General features: G+C 47.7%; 1 long non-coding RNA gene across 1 annotated transcript; it reads left to right on the top strand.

Moving 5' to 3' along the window:
• The first annotated feature begins 831 nt into the window (after nt 1-831).
• On the top strand, nt 832-14,965 carry LOC310702971. Its single transcript, XR_014523849.1, has 3 exons — nt 832-933; nt 4,584-4,700; nt 14,699-14,965. It is a non-coding gene; the product is annotated as an uncharacterized lncRNA (long non-coding RNA).
• The last annotated feature ends 1,295 nt before the right edge of the window (nt 14,966-16,260 follow it).

The raw sequence follows: 16,260 nt of genomic DNA, 5'->3' as shown, positions 1-16,260 counted from the left end.
ATTTCCTGGCGTAATGCAGTCAAACCATTAAATAAAATATAATCTTTAATGCATATTTTCCAGAACCATGCTTAAAAACTGTAGCAGTAAGTAGCAGAGAGCCATAAAGTCTCCATCTCCTTCCCTCTCTTAAAATAATATATTCTATATCTTCAACAATGTATTTCTTTAAGGGAAATAAAAGCGGAGGATTATTTAAGAAGAGGGCCATAACTCATTGATAGGGAAGCAGTGTGGTATAGTGTAGTGCTTAAAGTGTTGTACTAGGACTGCAGAGATCCAGATTCTTTTTTTATATAAGTTAAATTTTATTTAAAATAATTATTACAAAATACAAGCAAAATACATACAAATACATACATATATTTTTCAGATAAGCACACATATATAAAAAACAACAAAAAAGGAAAAAGGAAGAAAAGAAAAAGAAAACGAAAAAATAAGAAGAAAAATTGGAAGAATATCTCAATAATAAAATTTCATTGATTGACTTCCATCGTTTACACTGCACTTTTTATATACATTTTAAGCAAATTTGTATCTGTTATTCCGTATTTTTCCCATACAATCTCATACAAATATTCTAATCAATAAGTTTTCTAAATCTTTCATAAATCTATTCTAAACACAACCAATACCTTACACTTAATCCTTGTCTACATAAATAATCATTTAAACATTTCCATTGTTTCTGGATTATATTTTTTGGTTTGGGGGCTGCAGAGATCCAGATTCAAGTCCCCACTCAGTCATGAACCTCAGTTGGAAAGTTTGGGCTGGCCTCTATTACATCACCTAATCTACCTCACAAGGTAGATTTAGGGTAAAATAGGAGCGAGAGCATCATGAACTCCTTGGATGAAAGGCGGGCTACAAATGCAATCAACCAATGGATCAGTTCTTTGCTTGCAAATGGTCCCAGGTTCAGTCCAGGTAAGTCTGAGGATGGCACACACCCCAACTAGCCCCCCTTCAGGGGCACAGTGCTACAATTCCCAGCACAGGTCCCAGGATTCTTTGGGGGAAGCCATGTGCTTTCAAATGTGTAGACATTTGTTGTTGTTGTTTAGTCGTTTAGTCGTGTCCGACTCTTCGTGACCCCATGGACCAGAGCACGCCAGGCACTTCTGTCCTCCACTGCCTCCCGCAGTTTGATCAAACTCATGCTAGTAGCTTCATGAACACCATCCAACCATCTCATTCTCTGTCGTCCCCTTCTCCTTGTGCCCTCCATCTTTCCCAACATCAGGGTCTTTTCCAGGGAGTCTTCTCTTCTCATGAGGTGGCCAAAGTATTGGAGCCTCAGCTTCACGATCTGTCCTTCCAGTGAGCGCTCAGGGCTGATTTCCTTCAGAATGGAGAGGTTTGATCTTCCTGCAGTCCATGGGACTCTCAAGAGTGTAGACATATGTGTAGACATAACCTACCGTATTTTTCGCTCTATACCTGTGGATTCCCACAACTGTTATTCAGATGTATTCCTGCCTCCAGCTATGGACAAAGAGCATAGCCATTGTGGGTAGGATCCCCCAACAGCCCCCTCCTCCATGAATTCATCTCGCCCTCTTGTGGGGGACATTCCTTGGGTGCCGGCCACGGTAGTAGGAGTTACAGGGCCCTGTTTGTACCAGGTGGCCCTCGAGAATGGACGCTTGTAGCACTGGCATATAGACCAGCTAAGGCACAGGGTTGGGAATTTGGACACTACCACTGTGCCCCCAGCTTAGGAGCAGTCACTAATGGAAGGCGAGGTTCCACCTACATCTTCCTCACAAACAGCGGGCATGGAGCCAAGCCAAGCCGTTTCGGTGGGTCTGCCTGGCTCTCCAGAGACTCGGACCACTGCCGTGCCTGACCGTCCACCGAGTCCGCTCGCAGCGGTTCCATTGAGAGCAGCGGAGCCAGGGAACTCGGGCTCAACGCCACAATTGGTCGCACCAGTCGCAGCCAGAATCGGGCGGCCACCCAGACTCTGGTACTGGCCCTCAGCAGTCCGGCAGGGTTTCCAAGCACCCAGCTTATTTAAAAGACTATGTTCACTGGACAAACTGCACATGTAAAGCTGTATGGTGAATAAGGTAAATTAGTATTTGATGGTGAGTCTTACGGGTGATATAGTTGATAATGAAACAGTTATGCCTGCAAACTTTTAAAATTGGAATCGATATGCTTATGTGCCTTACTGAAACCAATAAGGGTATTGCTGTATGTAATGGAACCACTATGATTGTAACTGAAAGAGCTCTACCTCTCTTTCAAATCAGAACCAGTGAAGGCGGTGAAGGTCCTGTGTGAGTGTCTGGAGGCAGTTGGAGGATGGATGGCGGCTAATGGATTGAAGTTGAATCCTGACAAGACAGAAGTACTGTTTTTGGGGGACAGGGGGCGGGCTGGTGTGGAGGACTCCCTGGTCCTGAATAGGGTAACTGTGCCCCTGAAGGACCAGGTGCGTAGCCTGGGAGTCATTTTGGACTCACAGCTGTCCATGGAGGCGCAGGTCAATTCAGTACCCAGGGCAGCTGTCTACCAACTCCACCTGGTACGCAGGCTGAGACCCTACCTGCCCGCTGACTGTCTGGCCAGAGTGGTGCACGCTCTAGTTATCTCCCGCTTGGACTACTGCAATGCGCTCTACGTGGGGCTACCTTTGAAGGGGACTCGGAAACTACAGCTAATCCAGAATGCGGCAGCTAGACTGGTGACTGGGGGCGGCCGCCGAGACCACATAACACCGGTCTTGAAAGACCTACATTGGCTCCCAGTACGTTTCCGAGCACAATTCAAAGTGCTGGTGTTGACCTTTAAAGCCCTAAACGGCTTCGGCCCAGTATACCTGAAGGAGCATCTCCACCCCCATCGTTCTGCCCGGACACTGAGGTCCAGCGCTGAGGGCCTTCTGGCGGTTCCCTCATTGCGAGAAGCGAAGCTACAGGGAACCAGGCAGAGGGCCTTCTCGGTGGTGGCGCCCGCCCTGTGGAATGCCCTCCCACCGGATGTCAAGGTGATGGACAACTACCTGACATTCAGAAGACATCTTAAGGCGGCCCTATTCAGGGAAGCTTTTAATGTATGATATTTTAGTGTTTTTTTGTTTCTGTGGAAGCCGCCCAGAGTGGCTGGGGAAACCCAGCCAGATGGGCGGGGTACAAATAATAAATTATTATTATTATTATTATTATAACAGATTGAGGTTGAATCCTGACAAGACAGAAGTACTGTTTTGGGGGGATAGGAGGCGGGTGGGTGTGGAGGACTCCCTGGTTCTGAATGAGGTAACTGTGCCCCTGAAGGACCAGGTGCGCAGCCTGGGAGTCATTCTAAACTCACAGCTGTCCATGGAGGCGCAGGTCAATTCTGTGTCCAGGGCAGCTGTTTACCAGCTCCATCTGGTACGCAGGCTGAGACCCTACCTGCCCGCGGACTGTCTTGCCAGAGTGGTGCATGCTCTAGTTATCTCTCACTTGGACTACTGCAATGCGCTTTTTGTGGGGCTACCTTTGAAGGTGACCCGGAAACTACAACTAATCCAGAACGCGGCAGCCAGAGTGGTGACTGGGAGCGGCTGCCGAGTGTTGAATGGTTTCTTTAAATGTAAAGGTTCATCATTGTTCCACTCCATGTGTATGTCTTTAAGGGGCCGGAGCAAGGGCCAGAGCAAGATAACGAGACCCAGCTTTACAGCTGTGAAACATAGCAGGTGCTGCTGAGTTGTATTTGATTAAGGTGTGTCAGCATCTGGGTAGAGTATATAAGGAGCAGCACCTAGCTCTCCCATTACCCTGGGGGATGGGTTGGTGGTTGGGTCATGTTTGTTTGTTAATGTATTTAGTGTAAATGGAGTTTTTGTTTTTCTTATTAAAACCTTCTTTAAGTTATTTTTGAGTCCTTTCTTTTTAATGCATGATCTCCCCAGCAAGCTCTCTGCAGCGTCACTACACTGCAAAAAGCCAACACCAAGACCATATAACACCAGTCTTGAAAGACCTACATTGGCTCCCAGTAAGTTTCCGAGCACAATTCAAAGTATTGGTGCTGACCTTTAAAGCCCTAAACGGCCTCGGTCCAGTATACCTGAAGGAGCGTCTCCACCCCCATCGTTCAACCCGGACACTGAGGTCCAGCACCGAGGGCCTTCTGGTGGTTCCCTCACTGCGAGAAGCCAAGTAACAGGCAATCAGGCAGAGGGCCTTCTGGGTAGTGGTGCCCTCCCTGTGGAACACCCTCCCACCAGATGTCAAAGAGAACAACAACTACCAGACTTTTAGAAGACATCTGAAGGCAGCCCTTTTAGGGAAGCTTTTAATGTTTGATGTATCACAGTATTTTAATATTTTGTTGGAAGCCACCCAGAGTGGCTGGGGAAGCCCAGCCAGATGGGTGGGGTATAAATTATTATTATTATTATTATTATTATTATTATTATTATTATTATTATACTTGGTGGCCATCGCTACCTCCTGCAAGGATGAGTTCCACAGTTTAACTGTGCGCTGCAACCTGAATAGCAAAAGTCCAGCAATGCCCCAAGCTTAAGGTGCTTGTCCTGAGGCAGAGATTTAATTTGCTGTTCTTGTATCCCACAGTTGCTTTAATTTCTAAATTGCTGAAGAATCAGGCTGGCAATGCATGCAATGTATCCAATGAAGGAAATAGTCTAATAGAAGATTGATTTCCCTTTGTTTGTTTTCTGGCCTACAAACGTGAGTCATCTTGTCACTATTGACTAAGCATTACCACATTATGGAAAGGTGGAGGGGGGAATCTTTACAGGCCAGATTCCAGTATACTGTCATCCTAGTATTGACTCTCTTTTCCTGAAAAAAGACAATTACTTGAAGCTTTTTGATGTTCTCTAGATACTCCTTAATCCTCTCCTTTTACCCTCATTTCTAAAGAGATCAGCAGCTACAGCTGGGCAGGTGGTTACGTTTTATCAATGCTGAACTGAAAATGTTATTATATTTATTGATTATTCCTTGAAATGCCAAGAAAAAGGGAGAGAAGGAGAGGATTTTGTTCCTAAGAATGGAGATGCTTGCTGACAGATCCTACCACCCATGCTAGATCACCATCTGTTTTTCAACAATGGCCGGGAAGATGTTCCCAGAGTGGCCGCTCACCATTTCCACAGAGGATGACAGTTGCAACCCCTCGCGCTCCTCCACCTTCATCCCCAGTGGTCAGAGCACACTCACCTGTCGGCCATTTTGGGGGAAGTCCCCTCCAACGGCGGTATTAAGGAGCAACCTTCCCGCCAAAGAGTGAAACTTTGAATGAGCTAGTCGGAGGTCCCACTTGGAGGGCAGTGCCTCAATGGTCAACAGGCATTAGCTGCTGCCTCCCTGGCCCCTTTCTGGGGAACTCTGGGAATTGTAGTTATGTGGGGGGAAATGGGGGCCTCCTTGCAACTCTCAGCAACCTTAACAAACTACAACTCCCAGAATTCCCTGTTTTCTGGCCTACAACCTGCAGCTCCCAGAATCCCTTGGGGAAAGCCGTGACTCTTTAAAGTGGCATGACAGTGCATTAAATGTCTTGCGTGACTGTGACCTGTGTGTGTCGTTTTCTGCACACGATTCAGAATCCTGCAAAGTGGCTAACGTACTCTCCCTTAGTCATTTATTTTCCCAAACCAATAAATAATAATAATAATAATAATAATAATTTATATCCCGCCCTCCCCAGCCGAAGCCAGGCTCAGAGCGGCGAACAACAGTAAAAGTAACACAGTTTACATAAAATCGCAATCTATTAATTGAAATACATTCTAAAATCAATTCAGAATCAAATTAATGGCAACCACTGGGCTAGAATTCTTTGAGGATTACCAAAGGAGGGGGTCAGACTGTGCCTTGGCCAAAGACCTGGTGGAACAGTTCTGTCTTGCAGACCCTGCGGAAAGATGTCAAGTCCCACAGAGCCCTAGTCTCTTGTGACAGAGCGTTCCACCAGATCGGGGCCATGGCCGAAAAAGCCCTGGCTCTGGTTGAGGCCAGCCTAAGCTCCCTGTGCCCAGGACCTCCAAGATGTTTTTGTTTGAAGACCGTAAGGTCCTCCGTGGGACATACCAGGAGAGGCGGTCCCGTAGGTATGAGGGTCTGTATAGGGCTTTAAAGCCCCCAATACTTTTGTTGTTTAGTCATTTAGTCATGTCCGACTCTTCGTGACCCCATGGACCAGAGCATGCCAGACACTCCTGTCTTCCACTGCCTCCTGCAGTTTGGTCAGACTCATGTTTGTAGCTTCGAGGACACTGTCCAACCATCTCGTCCTCTGTCGTCCCCTTCTCCTTGTGCCCTCCATCTTTCCCAACATCAGGGTCTTTTCCAGGGAGTCTTCTCTTCTCATGAGGTGGCCAAAGTATTGGAGCCTCAGCTTCACGATCTGTCCTTCCAGTGAGCACTCAGGGCTGATTTCCTTAAGAATGGATACGTTTGATCTTCTTGCAGTCCATGGGACTCTCAAGAGTCTCCTCCAGCACCATAATTCAAAAGCATCAATTCTTTGGCGATCAGCCTTCTTGATGGTCCAGCTCTCACTTCCATACACCACTACAGGGAAAACCATGGCTTTAACTATACGGACCTTTGTTGGCAAGGTGATATCTCTGCTTTTTAAGATGCTGTTTAGGTTTGCCATCGCCTTTCTCCCAAGGAGCAGGCGTCTTTAAATTTTGTGAGTGCTGTCACCATCTGCAGTGATCATGGAGCTCAAGAAGGACACTGACAAACTGGAACTTGTCCAGAGGAGGGCAACCAAAATGGTCAAAGGCCTGGAAACGATGCCTTATGAGGAACGGCTAAGGGAGCTGGGCATGTTTAGCCTGGAGAAGAGGAGGGTAAGGGGTGATATTATAGCCATGTTCAAATATATAAAAGGATGTCATATAGAAGAGGGAGAAAGGTTGTTTTCTGCTGCTCCAGAGAAGTGGACACGGAGCAATGGATCCAAACTACAAGAAAGAAGATTCCACCTAAACATTAGGAAGAACTTCCTGACAGTAAGAGCTGTTCGACAGTGGAAATTGCTGCCAAGGAGTGTGGTGGAGTCTCCTTCTTTGGACGTCTTTAAGCAGAGGCTTGACAACCATATGTCAGGAGTGCTCTGATGGTGTTTCCTGCTTGGCAGGGGATTGGACTCGATGGCTCTTGTGGTCTATTCCAACTCTATGATTCTATGATTCTATGAAAGTAAAATCTCTCACTGCCTCCATTTCTTCCCCTTCTATTTGCCATGAGGTGATGGGCCCAGTGGCCATGATCTTCGTTTTTTTGATGTTGAGCTTCAGACCATATTTTGCGCTCTCCTCTTTCACCCTCATTAAAAGGTTCTTTAATTCCTCTTCACTTTCTGCCATCAAGGTTGTATCATCTGCATATCTGAGGTTGTTGATATTTCTTCCAGTGATCTTAATCCCAACTGGTAATGATATGTTGGGCTAAATATATTGGACATAATATACAATTAGAAGAATGGGAGAGGTTATGGAATGAACGTATTAACTTTACAACATGCAGTACGCTTAAAGAAAAATTTATGAAAATGATGGATAGGTGGTATTTAACACCAGTTAAACTAGCCAAAATGTACAGAACAAAAAATGAATGTTGGAAATGTAAGGAAGAGGAAGATACTTTTGACCATATGTGGTAGACATGTAAAGAAGTAAAGCTTTCTGGGAAATGATATATAATGAGTTAAAGAAAATGTTTAAAACCACTTTTGTTTTAAAAAAACCAGAAGCTTTTTTATTGGGTATAGTGGGTAGATAGATACCGAGACAAGATTAAAAAAAAAGTTCTTATATGCAACAACTGCGGCAAGAATTTTGTTAGCCCAAAGATGGAAACAACAGGAGTTACCAACAAAAGAGGAGTGGAAGATGAAGCTGATGGACTTTGCAGAACTGGCAAAACTGACGGGAGGAATGCGGAACCAGCGAGACCAAGCATTCCAAAAGGATTGGAACAAATTTATATTATATCTGAAAGACAACTGTAAGCAATTAACATCATTAGCAGGGTTATTTGAAGACTTGTAGGATGGAATTGCTACCTCTTCAGGTTGAGTAATATAATATTTTAGGTAATGATATAACAAGGATAGGAAATGAAGTGAAATGTAAAGATGTAAAGTTTAATTTTGTAAACCATCAGACGGGAGGGAGATAACTTCTGGGTCTAGTCCATGGGTGGGCAGACTAAGGCCTGGGGGCCGGATCCAGCCAAATAGCCTTCTAAATCCAGCCTGCAGACGGTCCAGGAATCAGTGTGTTTTTACATGAGTAGAATGTGTCCTTTTATTTAAAATACATCTCTGGGTTATTTGTAGGGCATAGGAATTTGTTCATTATTATTATTTTCAATTTTGGTGAATTATAAATGTGAGGGTTTGATTAGCTGCTTGTGCGTGAAAACGTGCTCCCTCAGAGTTTGTGCGACCCCACAAACCTCCGTGTGTGACGGAGCTCCTCAGACATGTCTGCTCTAGTCACTAGTAGAGTCCGACAGTGGCTGTCTGCGGAAGCGTTTCCAGCAAAGAAGTTCCTTAACGGAAACGCGTCTCCTGGACTCACGGCGTGACAGTTTCCTGCGAGGTGTGGGTCTCCCTATGGGAGACTCCGATACCTCCCCACTGTTCTCGCTGGAAGCCTCCCTGAGCCCTCCCTCCTGCTCGCATTCCCTCAGAGACCCACTCCTCCCCCTGCTGGTCCCTGCTTCAGCAGTTGAGTCTCTTTCATCCTGCCTGAGTCCCTCCACCACCTGATGCTCTGATGGCAGTTCCCTGACATCCACCTCCCCTCCAGGGCCCCCCTCACCCCCTCCCAATTCCTCCCCCCTGGGAGGTGAAGGGCTAAAACCCCGAAACGAATCTTCCTCATCTTCTGACGTCTCGAACAATTCTCTCCATCGATCGTCGTCCTGGCCAGCTGAATCCTCCTCCTCTTCAGAATCTGGGAACCCCTCCAACTCCTCTTCCTCGTCGGTGGTGGCAAAGTATTCCCTTCGGAACCTCGCTACAGGCTGAGGTTTACGTGGGAACCTCTGATGAAAAGTCTCTATTAAAACCTCGTCATTGACATCCTCTGCCCTAACCCAGGTGTTTTCCGACTCCGGTTCCCCTTCCCACATTACCAAATACTCTACTTGATCTCCCTTCCACCTGGAATCGAGGATCTCCGCTACATGGTAGCTGTGTTCCTTCTCCTCCCTTGCTGGTCCCCTAGTGACCCTCCCCTCACTGTCTCCTCTATACGGTGACAGCAACGACCTGTGAAAAACTGGGTGCAGCTTCATGTGGTTCGGTAACCGGAGCCTGAAAGCCACTGGATTGACCTGCTGTATGACTTCAAACGGACCCAGCCTTTTGGGTCTTAATTTCTTACAACCTCCTTTGAATGGCAACCCTTGGGTTGACAGCCACACCTGGTCCCCCACCCTGATGCTTTCACCTTCCCTTCTGTTTTTGTCTGCCTGCCTCTTATATTCCTCCTTAGCCCTGTTTAAGTTGAGTTGGAGCTGGCGATGGATCGCTTCCATTTCTTCCACGAACTGTTCTGCAGCTGGAACGCTCCAGTTCTCCCCCTCCCCCCCTGGGAAGGCTCTGGGATGGCACCCGTGATTAGCCAAAAAGGGGCTCATCCCCGTGGACACGTTCTCTGCATTGTTGTAGGCAAATTCTGCCAACGCCAGCTTCTCCACCCAATCATTCTCTCTGTCATTTACATAACACCTCAAATATTGTTGGAGAACCCCATTTGCTCTTTCCGCCTGCCCGTTGGTTTCAGGATGACGGGCCGTCGAGAAATTAACCTCTACATGCAGTAAGCTCATGAGCTTCCTCCAGAACCTGGAAGTAAATTGTTTCCCTCGGTCTGAAACCACCCTCAAGGGGGCGCCATGCAACCTAAACACATTCTCTACAAACAATTTGGCGGTTTCTTCTGCTGTAACCGCATGTGAGCAGGCTATGAAGTGGGCCATTTTAGTTAACAGGTCTACTACAACCATGATGGCTGTTTTCCCTCTAGACCTTGGCAGATCAGTCATGAAATCTATTGCCACTGCTTCCCACGGTCTCTCAGGTGTGGGCAGTGGTTCTAATAAACCAGCCGGCGCCTGCCTCTCCCCCTTGGCTCTTTGGCATTGTTCACACCCTCTCACATACTCCCGCACATCTTCCCTGACCTTGGGCCACCAAAATTCCCTGGTAACCAGCCACATGGTTTTGTGTTGCCCAAAGTGCCCTGCTGTGGGGCTATCGTGCAGCTGCTTGAGTACTTTCTCCCTCAATTCCCCTTCAGGTATATATAACGCTCCCTTATAATACAATGCCCCATTTCTCTCCTCAAAACCACCGGATTTGTCTTCCTCCCCTCTGAGATCCCTGAGTTTCCCCTGGGCGTATGCATCCTGCACCGTACCCTCTACCAATTCCCTTTGCCCCACCAAAGTCGCCCCACACACCCAGCGGTCCTCTGGAATGATATGGGTTTCTTCGGGTGCTCCCTCCCCCTCCAAATATTCAGGTTTGCGTGAGAGAGCGTCCGCCCTAACATTCTCTGGGCCTGGCACATAACAAATCTCAAAGTTAAATTTGGAGAACTCTTGGGCCCATCTCAACTGCCTTTGGTTGAGCACTCGCGCCGTTCTCCAGTACTCTAGATTTTTATGGTCCGTGCACACTTGCACTTTATGTTGTGCACCAACTAGCAGATGCCTCCATCTCCGGAACGCCTCATGAATAGCAAGCAGTTCTCGGTCGTACACCGTGTAGTTCCTCTCGGATTTGTTCAGCTTCCGCGAGAAGAAGGCACACGGACGCCACTCTGACTCCTCCTTCCCCGGCTGCAGAAGAAGCACCGCCCCTATGGCTCTGTCAGATGCGTCTGTTTCAACCCTTAGCTTCTTTCGTAAATCCACATGCAGAAGTTGTTCTTCAGAGGCGAAGGCCCTTTTCAGTTCCTCAAACGCTCGCTCCGCCTCCGCCGTCCATACAAACTTCTTTTTACTGCTGAGACAGTCAGTGATGGGCGCCGTCAGATGGGCGAAGTTGCGGATGAACTTACGATAAAAGTTTCCAAACCCTAGGAACCTCTGCACATCCTTCTTGGTTTTGGGTGTTTTCCATTCCAGCACTGCCTGTACCTTGCCGGGATCCATGGCCAATCCCTTGTCTGACAGGCGGTACCCCAGGAATTCCACCTCCTTGGTATGGAACCGACACTTCTCCAGTTTGACCCACAGCCTGTTGGCTTGCAGTCTGCTCAACACTTCTCTGACGTCTCTCACATGTTGCTCCTCATTCTCAGAATACACCAACACATCATCTAGAAAGGCAACGCAATTCTTGTAGAGCAAAGGGCCCAGCACGTGGTTCATAAAAGATTGAAAACACGCGGAGCCTGCTTGTAATCCAAATGGCATAACGAGGTATTCAAACGCCCCCAAAGGGGTAAACATGGTGGTTTTCCATTCATCCCCTTTCCTTATGCGTATCAGGTTGTACGCCCCCCTTAGATCCAGCTTTGTGAAAATCTTTCCCTTCCTCACCATGGTCAAAATATCATCAATTCTGGGCATAGGGAACGCCACCGGTTCAGTCACTGCATTCAGCCGCCTAAAATCACATACAAGTCTCGGCTTGTCCGCATTTTTTTTGTCCACAAAGAACACTGGGCTCCCCCCTGCTGCTTTGGACTCTCTGATGAAGCCTCTCTTCAGGTTCTTGTCAATGAACCCTCGCAACTCCTGCATTTCCCTGTCTGACATGGCATACAACTTGCCCACGGGAAGCTGTGCTCCAGGGAGTAAATTGATCTGACAATCAAAGGGTCTATGAGGTGGTAGTTGGTCAGCTTCCTTCTCGCTGAACACGTCGCTGAGATCTGCATACTGTGGTGGTACCTTCACCTTCCCCATTACTTCAGTCCCTGCTAGGGTGGCTTGGGCCCCTGCTGAACCCTTCTCCCCTTTGCAGTGTTCTAGGCAATGTGCTGAACCAAAGGACACCACTCTTTGATGCCAGCCAACCAGCGGATCATGTAGAGCTAGCCAGCTCATTCCCAAAATAATGGGAGCGCCTCCCAGGGTGGCCACATTAAACGCTATCAGTTCTGTGTGCCTTGCCACCCTCATTATCATTGGGACAGTCTGCAAGCGGACTCCTCCTCCCAACAACTCCCTGCCATCAATCGTGGTCACCTGCAGGGGGTTGCTTAAAGGGATGGTCTGTATCTGGTGTTCAGCAGCAAACTCCTTGCTCATAAAATTGCAGGAGCTGCCTGAGTCCAATAGCGCCTTTATTTTGAGGGGGTGCCCATTCTGCAGCTCTAGCGACACTTCAATCACTAGAGCAGGTCGAGGAGCTTCTGGCACGGGCACTTTCACTGCTCTTTGGCCTGGCTGCAGTGCCCCAATTGTGGCAACCAGGCGTTGGCTTTTACCTGCTCCGCTCCCCCTTCTTCTCCCCCCTCAACAGCTCCCACCATCCCTTGCCATTCCTTCCTCTGGGGGCAGACTCTGGCAAAGTGGCCTGGCTGTTGGCAGAGATAGCATTTCCGGGGGCCCTTTCCCTCCTTCTTAGCTCCCTCGCTGGTTTTTGAAAATGCGCGCGCGCGCGCTGTTCCGATTTCCATCGGCTCTGCCGGCGGGAAAGCTGGCTCAAGAATGTCTGGAATGCGGAACTCCTTCCAACGTTCCCCTCTCCCTTCCCGCCTCTCCAAGGCTCTTGCCTCCTGCCGCGCTCCTATGGTCAGCGCAGATTTGGTCAGCTGATCCATAGACTCCGCCCTGGGGCTCCGTGCCAGCTCGTCTTTCACCCCCGAAGAAAGACCTTCTTCAAATAGCATTTGAACGGGTGCCGCCGATAAATCCCAACTCAGTCTGTGAATCAGCATGGTAAACTCAGTCCAATATTCACGGACAGATCGACTCCCCTGCTTACAAGCCATTAGCTGTCTGCGCACCACCCCTTCCTCAATATCGCTGGAAAACATGATATCCATTGCACGAAAGAACTTCATTGTGTCCTTTAGTATGTCCTTGTGCGTTGCCATTAGGGGTCGAACCCAGTCTCTAGCCCCTTTCTCAAGATGCCCAATTACAAAAGCAACTCGCGATTCCTCATCAGGGAACTCATCGAACTGCACATTAAGGGCATATTGCATCTCTGTCCTAAAAGCATGGTAGTCCTTGGGGTCCCCCCCAAATTTCTGCACCAATCCTGGTACCTTTCTGGGGAATTGAGTGGCTCTCCCCTTCTTGTCTGCATCCTGAGCCCTTCTCTCCTCCAGCCTCGCCGTCTGCAGGGCCAGTTGAACCTCCAACGCTCGGTATCTATCTTCCAAGCTTGGACCAGCTCCAGCCCCTGCTCCTCCGGTTCCGGTTGGTTCGCTCATGATGTCTTCTCTTGCACAGGCAGCGTACAAAGACTGTCGGACTGCTGTGAGGGTTTGATTAGCTGCTTGTGCGTGAAAACGTGCTCCCTCAGAGTTTGTGCGACCCCACAAACCTCCGTGTGTGACGGAGCTCCTCAGACATGTCTGCTCTAGTCACTAGTAGAGTCCGACAGTGGCTGTCTGCGGAAGCGTTTCCAGCAAAGAAGTTCCTTAACGGAAACGCGTCTCCTGGACTCACGGCGTGACAGTTTCCTGCGAGGTGTGGGTCTCCCTATGGGAGACTCCGATACCTCCCCACTGTTCTCGCTGGAAGCCTCCCTGAGCCCTCCCTCCTGCTCGCATTCCCTCAGAGACCCACTCCTCCCCCTGCTGGTCCCTGCTTCAGCAGTTGAGTCTCTTTCATCCTGCCTGAGTCCCTCCACCACCTGATGCTCTGATGGCAGTTCCCTGACAATAAATTATGGTGAATTTTGAATTATGGTGTTGGAGGAGACTCTTGAGAGTCCCAAGGACTGCAAGAAGATCAAACTTCTCCATTCTGAAGGAAATCAGCCCCGAGTGCTCACTGGAAGGACAGATCCTGAAGCTGAGGCTCCAATACTTTGGCCACCTCATGAGAAGAGAAGACTCCCTGGAAAAGACCCTGATGTTGGGAAAGATGGAGGGCACAAGGAGAACGGGACGACAGAGGATGAGATGGTTGGATAGTGTTCTCGAAGCTACAAACATGAGTCTGACCAAACTGTGCTCTTGTCCAAGGGGTCACGAAGAGTCGGACACGACTAAACGACTAAACAACAACAACAATTATTTTCAAAATATAGTCTGGCCCCCCACAAGGTCTGAGGGACAGTTGACCAGCCCCCTGCTGGAAAAGATTGCTAGCCCCAGGTGCAATTGCCCCTCTGACTCAAATTCCTCAACATTACCCTCTGAAGAAAGTATGTCTGACCCCAGGGTCATGACAACAGCTTCCATCACCCACAGCCAGCACAGAATTGTAGACTGAAACATCTCGAAGGCACAAGGTTGAAGACTGTTTGTGGCACACTTTAAGCTCTGCACCATTTTATGTGCATACCCTGAGACTACATTTCCCCCTCCCCAATGATATATTCAAAATACGCCCATATTAGCCAGTGATGCAAACCAATATTTATCCCCCAGCCATTCAAATGTTGTTGAAAATTGAGAAGTGCTCTTGTCAGCGGATCGCCGTGTCAGAGGAGAAGGTACACTACTGTAAAACCCACTTAAATGTTTGCATCCTGTAATATTATATCTCTGATGTTTTCATAGGTCTGTATTTGCCAGCAATACAAACTAGTCTTTAATCTTCCAGCCATCAATATGACATTGAAATGTCAAGAAATGCTACCATCAGCATGTCTCAGGGAAAAAAAGAGGAAAGGAAGGCTGGGGAGGAAAAATGGAAATGATTCAAGAAAAAACACGCCAGCGTCTGAAAACAACAAAGCACCTTGAGGCACTTTAAAGACAAACCAATTTATTATGGCATGAGCTTCTGTAATCTACAGTCCACCATATCAGATGTAAAGGCATGGTTTGGGGAAGAAAAAAAACAAAATCAGAGGGAAATAAAATGCAGAAAATTACGGGCAGTGAAAATTACTTAACAGTGGTGATTCACCAAACAGGCATTGCTGGTACAGACATCCTGTCATTGGTAATTGGCAATATTAACAAATATTCAATGTGCTGAAAATCCTGTATTTCAGTTCAATTCAATTCCTGAGTGATGGAATTGAAGTGTGCACAGCTACTCCTCAGAAACAGCTGCAAACTGCAATATGTTCTTCTTTGCATCTTTTGAGTGGGTTTCCTATGTGTTTGTGCTGTGCCTTGGAGTAACTGTGTGTTTGTGCTGTGCCTTTGCAGTAACATTTCTTAGGGCTAATCCAATTCCTGATCTCCCTGGATTTTTAACATTTGGGAAGGTCCTTGAAAAAGAAACACCCAAATATTGGGAGATACTGAAGGAAGGTAGGTGTGTAGGCTGGGGGGGCTGTGAACATTGAGATGCTTGTGAAACATGGACCACTTATAAATTCCATCACCAACTCCTCAAAAGATTCCCTCAATGGTATCTCCCAAAAAAATTTACACATCACTTGGGAAGACAGGTGAATTAATGTCAGTGTACTGGAAGAAGCAAAGATCACCAATGTTGAAGCAATGATTCTTCAACATCAACTTCGTTGGACTGCTCATGTTGTGCAGATGCCTGGTTATCATCTTCCAAAGCAACTACAGTGGTACCTCTGGATGCGAACAGGATCCGTTCCGGAGCCCCATCTGCATCCTGAAGTGAACGCAACCTGTGTCTGCGCATGCGTGGGTCGCAATTTGCTGCTTCCATGCATGCGCGTGGCGTCATTTTGAGCATCTGAACATGCGCGAGTGGCAAATCTCAGAAGTAACGCCCTCTGTTACTTCCAGGTCACCACGGAGCGCAACCCAAAAATACTCAACCCGAAGCTACTTCAACCCGTGGTATGAATGTACTCTATTCCGAACTTAAAAATGGAAAGTGTAATCCTGGTGGTCAACAAAAGAGGTTTAAAGACTGTCTCAAGGCAAATCTAAAAAAATGTAGTATAAACACCAACAATCTATAAACACCAGGCAAATCTTAAAAGGGGGGGGGGACAACAACTGGGAAACACTGGCCTGAGAGTGCTCCAATTGGAGAGCAGCCTTTACCAAAGGTGTCATGGGCTTTGAAGACACTCGAACTGAAGACGAAAGGGAGAAACATGCTAAGAGGAAGGCGTGTTTGGCAAACCCTCACCATCATCGACTCCCACCTGGAAACCTATGTCCCCACTGTGGAAGGATGT

The sequence above is a fragment of the Podarcis liolepis genome (genome assembly GCF_965112155.1).
Source record: "Podarcis liolepis genome assembly, chromosome: 3".
Lineage (NCBI taxonomy): Eukaryota > Metazoa > Chordata > Lepidosauria > Squamata > Lacertidae > Podarcis > Podarcis liolepis.
This window is presented reverse-complemented; position numbering and strand designations above follow the sequence as displayed.